The sequence below is a fragment of the Gymnodraco acuticeps genome, unplaced genomic scaffold (genome assembly GCF_902827175.1).
Source record: "Gymnodraco acuticeps unplaced genomic scaffold, fGymAcu1.1, whole genome shotgun sequence".
Classification (NCBI taxonomy): Eukaryota; Metazoa; Chordata; class Actinopteri; order Perciformes; family Bathydraconidae; genus Gymnodraco; species Gymnodraco acuticeps.
In genome coordinates, this window is record NW_022991289.1 from 320,180 (window position 1) to 329,322 (window position 9,143).

Genomic DNA, 9,143 nt, shown 5'->3' on the forward strand with positions numbered 1-9,143 from the left:
GAAGTCTCTGCAGCTCTCTGGACACCACGCTGTCTCAATCCGTCCACACTGAATATGAGAGGGGGAAAATGAAAATAATAAATGCTTTAGACAATAAGAAACATAAAGTTGACTGTTGAGTTGCTCAGTTTTTTTAGATTGTCAATACTATTACTGTATAACTAATATCTCAGGTTAAGAGGCACATTCAAATAAAGATTGGTCTTTAAATACATTTTGTCTTTTGAATTGTTTGTCTAAAGATCTAGAACTGGTACTTAGTTTGAATGATACAGTCTGGTTATTATGCTGTTTGGAGGAGGCCTCGCAGGTAAGAGCGCTAACTAGCTACCATCACATGTACCTTAGCTTGACTTAAATGTATTAAACGTATAGTTAAGTGATATCAAAATATAAATAACTAATGTCATGCAAACATATTAATATTTGCTTGATTCCAGTGTTGAATTTAGCACAATTGCATACAAACGTTAAGGGGTTTTAAGATTCTGAAGTATTATGCTAAAAGCTCAATAACTTAGATTATTATTTATAGTTTTGCTGAATAGTTTCATGTCCGCTTACCTTAGAAACGTAATATGCGACGGCAGCGTGCAGATGGGGAGCATGTCAGTTTAGCTTGGTAGCTTCAGCTAGCTCTGGAACTTCCAGCTCGGTGGCAGCAGGTCCCGCCTCGGCTCCGCCTCTTTGCCCTTATTTGGAGCAGGCTGGAGAAGGCGGGAGTTGAACTCTGGCGTCACTGTCGAGCCGTTAGTGGCCGACTCCGCTACTAAGGGCTTCACGGCAACTCTGCAGAATCCTATGGGTGACGTCACGGACCCTACGTCCATTTATATATACAGTCTATGGTTAATACTGAGTTCCTGCTGGACAAAGTACTCCTGGATCACATCAATTACCCAGTGAGGATGTTTGTAGCCAAGCCAATACAGACGATGTTGGAAGTTTGGTCACAGTTCTTTGGTCTGTAGAAATGCCTTGGGGATTTGTGGAAAATGTGATGAGTTGTGCAGCGGTAGAAACTGTGAGAATGAACCAAAGTGTTGTTAGTTTGGGGGGAATTACGAAGCATGGAGATCTGATTGTCCAAAGAGAAAACGTGAGATTTAAAATATCAACAATAGATCCAAGAAAACAATGCATGACGAAGAGGAGCCAAATAAAAGGTCGAGAAAATAGGTAGGAGTCATGAGGATTATAGTGTAAGGACAAGACTACATTCTTAGTGTTTCTGGCAATGGTGATCAACTGTCAACCGAGGCAGAAAGGAAGTCTGAAATAATTGAAATATGTGTTGATGAAACAGCTGAAACAGGTGGGAAGGCTGAATCAGGTGGGAATTACCCTAAAAAAAAGTCTTATTTTCGCAGTCAGTCACATTTTTTACAGGCTCCCACTACCTGTTAGCATCTAGCTCTCCTGCTTACAAACATTTAACTACCTTGCTTATATGTATACATCTTGACGCAGTTTGGCATTGGTGCATGGAACAGAAATTGCCCTAACCTTTTACACTCAAGAATGCCATCAAAACACCCTGGGGATTTTGCATGCCCGGCGCCTTGGGAGGGCCAGGCCCTCCCATTTGACATTCCTGCCCTCCCCCAATAAACACGATTTTATTATTTATACAAATTAATAAATAAACTGTGAACTTTTATGCTACGATGTATGTGATGTCAGATAGTAGGCTACTAAAACAAAAAATCGCAGGCTACGTCAAATAAAGGCATGTGTCTGTTGTGATTTGTGATTCGTCCACATTTAGAGCAATCACAGCGTCACACTCTGCCGCCTATTCTGGATTTGTTTATTGTGCATTCTGTAGACTCCCATTTCTGTTTGAATTACAATTCAATTCAACTCAAAACCTTTATTTATCCAGGTAAAATCCCATTGAGATCAATGATCTCTTTTTCAAGGGAGACCTGCAGCAGTAGATTCCACAAGAAGACATAAACAACATAACAACAAAAGGACATCATACAGCAAAATGTACAGGGATTACAATTTACATATTTAACCACAAGTACAGGTACCAACAGCATCTGATTTTGTAGCATCCAACCGAGCTTTAAAAACATGTAGTGGTACTAGCTTGGTAATTACAAAATGGACATCAGAAATTGGCTCAAAAGGTCTAAGGATTTATTAAAACGAAATAGCGATGAAAGAACTTCAGCCGATGGTGCTGCTGGCGACCCTGCACCTGCCGTTGCAGCAGCACGCCTTGCCTCGGCAAACCCCGGGGCTGAGTTAGCGAGCCCAAGCCTTGACTCATCAAGGCGGCCGCCACCAACGCTGTCCTCTGAGGCACAGCTCATTGTGCCCCTACCATCACCACCTGCGTTGCCACACCCTGCACCACACCCGCCAGCATCCTCCTCCTCTGTGCCGGTGCCTCCACTACAGACGCTACCTTGCAGCACATCAACAGGTACTATTGGGCCAGCAACCGCTCAAAGATCAACAGCCCCAGATGATCTTGGGGTTAATAAACCCAACCAGGTGAAACTGGATCGTTATCAGGGAGATTGTTTTCAGGAAAGAAGCGCACTTTTGCCGCTGCATGGTACAACAACAGACCATGGCTTGAATATTCGTTAAGCAGACGCAGCCTTTTGTTTCCCCTGTAGACAGTTTAAAGTAAATACGTCTTCATCTGATGTGGCTTTTACTGTCAAATGTTTTTGCGACTGGAAACACGCATTACAGACTGATAAAGGACTGCTAAGACATGCCGCATCAAAAGAACACATTTCATGTGAGAGTTTGCGGAGAGAGAGAGACAGATACGCAAGGAAACAAATAAGGAAATAAGTACTTTGGTTCAGATCAGCTGGCACAGAGCCGTTATTACGTGTCAGCTGTTGTTGATATTATAGCTTTTTTAGCTGTCAACCAACTCCCTCTCAGAGGTGACCACGGTTCACTCCACAGCATGTCCGAGTGCAGTGCATAGGAAAATAAACCATGCCCAAGGCGGGCTAAACAGCTCATCGTCTCCGTCTCTATTTCTCTCCGAGTGCAGCGATGAGGAAGCTGCCATCCTTAAAGGAATGGTATGCTCATGACACTCATTTTTAAATAATTATCATCCGATAAAACAGACCAGTCTCTGCCAGTCTTTTTTTTTTTTTTTTTAATCCGATGACATTATCAGTGATTTTAAACTGATTAATTACCGAAATAACATCAACACTGTGGGCGGCGCCATTTTACCGGACGTGACGTAAACCATGCGTTTGGTTTCGAGGACACGTTGATGTTCATGTTATTTACTGTAGTTACTCTCTTCAAATATGCCTCATTGTATCGCGAAACATTGCCACAATTTTGATAGGAACAATCCACGGAATGCTCGGTTCCATCTGTTGCCAAAAGGTAAGCGTAGGAAGTACGTTCGGAGGCAGTGGCTAGCGAAATGTGCTCGGCCCGAACCGAAAGATCCACAGGCGCATGTATGCAGCGAACATTTCAAGTTTCCGGACGACTACTCTGAGAGTATGATAAAACATAACATGGGATTTATTGAACAACCATTACTTAATGGAGATGCAATACCATCGGTCTTTCTGGTGTCATCACCGACCAGGACACCAGTTCGGCCAGTTGAGAAATCGCCCTCTGCAAGTGTGAAGCGACGGAGGACCAGAAGTAGTGCTCGGAGTAACGGAGCCTACACACGGCGGCGTGCGTTGCCGCTTCAACGCTTCTGCCCATTCACTTTGAATGGGGTGACATCACGATTCGCCGAACTGCATTGTGGGAGCAAAGCGTAGCTTCTCTCGCGGTGCTCGCTGCAAAAGTAGAGCAATGTTCTACTTTTGCCGCCTCGACGGAGGCGTCAGCCAATCAAATCCCGCGTATGCAAATCTGACATTACAAGCGCTAGCCAATCAAACCGCGTGTATGTTGGCAGAGCCAGGCCGCAGTTATTTCCCATATGTAAAAAAATGGAGGAGAAAAAGATCGTGGCGGTACTATATGACCAGTCCCTCTTTACATACAGGGATACAAACCGGAGGAGCCAGGCATGGGGGGAGGTGGCAGAGACAGTGGGTGACACTGGTAGGTTTTCGCCTTTTTGGGGAGTTTATATCCAGTGAACTTCGTTTGAATGGACAGCTAGCAAGCATAGACAGTATATTTAGCCAGCATGGATGTAGCATGAATGCTTTGCTTTGTATGTCCGGGGCGGGACATTCATGTGATTGGTTGTTGGTCGCGTTGTTCGTAAAAAATCCCCAAGCTTCAGACACGCCCACCGCCAAGCGGTAACGCACGCCGCGGGATTTGATTGGCTGACGCCTGCCATCTCGCTCTCTGGCGCCACCCAACGACCAGAGGCTTCTATGCCAGTGCAGCGACCCATTTCTGTTATAATCAACATACACAGAAGGTTGGTGACTCAGGTTGGAAAAAGAAAGTCCAAAAAGATCTGTTTGAGTTTGTCGAATTTAACAGAAGTTCTGCGTGCTCCACGGTCTATCACGGGCGGTCAGAGTTAACACATTTAAACTGGCTCTATTAAAGGTGGGGTAGGTACATTTCAGAAACCGGCTCGAGTGCACTAACATTTGAAAGTACACAGCCGAAAAGAATCCGCCCCTTCCTTCAGACTTCCTTACAGAGCACCTCCTCCAACACACATGAACGCGCAATGCACGCCCAATGAGGGCACGAGATACATTTGTGCGTGCACGAGATGGAAGGCTGACAGACAGGGCGGCTAAACGGATTGGTTGTACTTTTTACAGTATTACGGGTTCCAGAGATTAATTTTTTTTAATGGATTTTTTGTCAAAGCACTTAAGATATTCATTGCTATCGAGATGTTAAGAGCATTCCATGGAATATAACAAAAAGTGTATCTCGAGCCGGTTTCTGAAACTTACCCCACCTTTAAATGTCAGGTCTTTAGCAGGTTAATCATTTTTAATCAATGATTTTATCACCCAACACCAGAGTTCCCGGTAGAATATTTTTTCGCCGGTCAAAATGTCCGTTAAAGTTCAAATCTTCCGGACAAAATGAGAAAAGTGCCGGTCAAAGGTATTGTTTGTTATTTATTGTGCTTTAAAACAAATTGATATGATTCGATATTAAACAAACTAATTATAGTAGATTAACTACATTATTCAAACGTTTTCAGTAACTTACAATAACACGGGAATAATAAACGGAGCGCTTTCCCTCTCCTGACAGCCCGTCAGTATCATGCAGCTCACGGATCCAGTAATGAGTGACCCGACAGTGAAACTAAACATATCTATAACTAGTTACGGTAGTTTGAGAGGTAATTAAAATAGCTACGTGTGATATTCTAACCTGAAGTGTGTGTTTTGTCCGCTCACCGCTGCATGTGATTATGCAGAGCTGCGTGTCGACTCGTCAGCAGCAGCTGATCTCTCTCTCCCGTCCATACTGGCCAACCTTGAGACCTCAGAAATCGGGATCATTTCAAAACCACCGCGGGTGGGGGATCGCCGGAGCTGTATTAGATTAACATTAACATGCTTATTGTAGTTGTATAAGTGCACTGCCTTGCGGCATGTAGCACCATCCTTGATGGAGCATATGTGGGACATTTGAAGATCACGTGACATAGACGCCAGCCATTGGAATGGTTAAAAAAAACGGGGTTTGTCAAACAGAGCACATGGTGTAGTCCAAACGATAGCTGGGGATTCTGGGTAGTGTAGTGTCTTCTGCCATCCTTTACTCCGAAAAAATATTTGTTTCTCCGAATCGAAGGGGAAAAATACAAAAGCATTGCACACAATTTAAACCAATCAATGTTGTGTAATTAACAAGGATAATCTGGTGTTTTTTAGTCGATGAGTAGTGCAGATATCACAGTAAAATCAATCGACAGTAAGGGGAATACTTACTTCCGGGTGTACAATTCTCTGTTATCCAATGAGAATGGACGCTCACATTGCCTTTAAGGGCAGCCGACACAAACAAATGCCGTGCTTCCATGAGCGTCAAATCCCGCCGCAGATGGGAATACATTGCAATCAGTTGAAAGCTATTTGCGTCCCTTTATGAAGCTGAAGGAGCCTATGAGCGTCACAACTGCACGCCACGGACACTGACCAAACGTCGCTCCTGGACGATTATGGAGTGAGAGTGTGTTGGGTTGGCAAGTATGCTCCCGCCAGATTAGACTTTACTCGCGTTTATGTCCATGTCGATTAGATCTTGCTAGTTCTAGCTAATGATAGGACTACCTGCTTATTAAAAGACACCTAAACAATAAGCGTCGCTCTGCAACCGGTGAGGCCACAAAGTATAGCGCAGCATTATGCATTTGTTTACATGCCCACCGGAATCCCGAGGCATTACCAACAGATCAACGCACAATCAACCCATACAGGACATCTCTTTCTCCACATTAAGTGTTAGACATTAGAATTGACTATTCTTGTCACATACTCTTCTTGTCTGTCACATAAATGGTGCAAGTTGTGCAACTGATATGGTATTGCGCAAAAGGGAAATTATTTTGAACGGACACTTTGACCGGAGAGATTTAGATTTGCCGGTCTTCAGCATATTTTACCGGTCGTAGTCCGGTAATTACCGGCTAACGGGAACTCTGCCCAGCACAATCTGGATTTTATGTTTTTAAGTGAAACTTGGTTAGACCAAAACAACAGCACAGCTGTTCTTATCGAATCAACCCCTCCCAACTTTAGTGTTATGAGTCAGGCAAGACTACATAAGAACAGCTACTACGTAGCTACTCCACCCCCTTGGTGGAGTAGCTATTTTGTACAATGATTTATTTCAATGCAAGCAGACTACGTATGGAAACTTTGCTTCTTTTTAATATGTGGCCCTTCAGCTGAAATGCTCCTCTCGAGCTCTTTTCCTAAACATCTATAGACCACCCAAATACTGTGCAAGCTTTTTTGATGATTTTACCGAGTTGTTGTCTATAGTGTGTATTGACTTCGTTGGTGATTTCAATATCCATGTTGACAATCCCCAGGACAGAGGGGCTAAAGAACTGTTTTGTGTTATCGATCATTTTGGACTGACTCAGCATGTCAAGGGTCCGACGCACAATAAGGGGCACACTCTGGACTTAATTGTATCAAAGGGTCTGAACATCTCTAAGCTTGTGTTGACTGATGTAGCGCTCTCCGATCGTTCCTGTGTTTTCTTTGAGAGCTCTATTCCCGTCCATACAATTGTTAAGAAAGAGGTAACCACTAGACGTCACTGAAAATGCACAGGAAATGTTTGCTCAGATTTTTTCTCCCTCACTTGCCCATCCTAACTTCTCATTAAATGAGCTAGTTGATTATTTGAATTCTAAAATAACAAATATCATGGATACCATTGCTCCCATTAAAATAAAGGAAGTATGTGGCAAGAAAATATCTCCATGGAGAAAAGCCATGACTGTGAGAACAGCAAAAACTGAGTGCAGAAAAACAAATCTCCAGGTTCACTTGGAAATATATAAAGAGAAACTCGGTTTCTATAATCAGGAAATAAAAAAGGCACGACAGTCTTTCTTCTCTGACATCATTACCAAAAATAAAAACAACTCACGTGCCTTGTTTGCTACGGTCAACAGACTAACAACCCCCCCAGTGTCGATAGCCTCAGAATTTCTATCCACCAGGTCCTGCAATGAATTTGCCTCCTTCTTCACTGACAAAATAATGCAAATTAGACAGGCAGTCAGTGCCTCTGTATCAGGTACAGCAAATGCACTGTCCCTGTGTTCACCTAAAGCCAATTCAGACACCATGTCACAATTCCGTCTGATAAATGCTAAAGACCTGGAAGACATTATCCAACATCTGAAATCCTCCGCCTGTAGCCTCGACATCATCCCGACAGGATTTTCAAAACTGTTTTTCATTGCTTGGCCTCAGATATATACACATAGTAAACAAGTCTCTTCAATCAGGTGTATTTCCACAGGCCCTGAAAACTGCAGTAATTAAACCGCTCCTAAAAAAGCATAACCTAGACGCAACCATAATGAATAATTACAGGCCAATATCAAACCTTCCGTTTTTATGCAAATTGATTGAAAAAGCTGTTTTTCAACAGTTGAGTAATTTCATGTTTTTAACTGACGGTTTTGATGTGTTTCAGTCGGGCTTTCGACCTAACCATAGCACTGAGACTTCACTTGTTAATGTCTTAAATGACATCCATTTGAACATAGACAGTGGCAGAATATCAGTGTTAGTATTATTAGATCTCAGCGCTGCCTTCGACACTGTTGACCACAACATATTGCTCGACCGTCTTGAAAACTGGGTGGGAGTTTCAGCAACAGCTCTAAACTGGTTTAGTTCCTACTTAAAGGACGGAACAAACTTTGTCTCAATAGGCAATTACAAATCAACCCTGATAAATATGTCATGCGGGGTTCCTCAAGGCTCCATCTTAGGACCTTTGCTTTTTAATATTTATATGCTACCTCTGGCTGAAATTATTAAAAAGAGCAATCTAAGTTATCATATCTATGCAGACGACACCCAGATTTATTTAAAAATTACACCGGGAGACTATTCTCCGATTAGAACACTGAGCAAGTGCATTGAGCACATCAATGACTGGATGACTCAGAACTTTCTCCAATTGAACAAACAAAAAACTGAGATCATTGTTTTTGGAGCAAAGAAAGACCGATTAAAAGTAATCACAGAGCTTCAGTCGGCAGACTACAAAGTAACTCACAAAGCAAGAAATCTGGGTGTAGTGATGGACTCAGACCTGCATTTTAACAGTCACATTACAACAGTCATTAGATCTGCATACTATCACCTGAAGAATATATCAAGGATTAAAAAACTAATGTCAGAACAGGACTTAGAAAAGCTTGTCCATGCTTTTATCTTCAGCAGACTCGACTACTGTGTCTTCACAGGTCTCACAAAAAAATCAATTAGAAAGCTGCAGCTAATTCAGAATGCTGCTGCCCGAGTCCTCACTAACACTAAAAGAGTGGATCACATCAGTCCAGTACTGAAGTCTTTACACTGGCTTCCAGTCTGCCAAATAATTGATTTTAAAGTACTATTGCTGGTTTTTAAAGCACTAAATGGTTTAGGACCAACTTATATTAACGATCTCCTGCAGAAGTATGAACCATCCAGGAGTCTCAG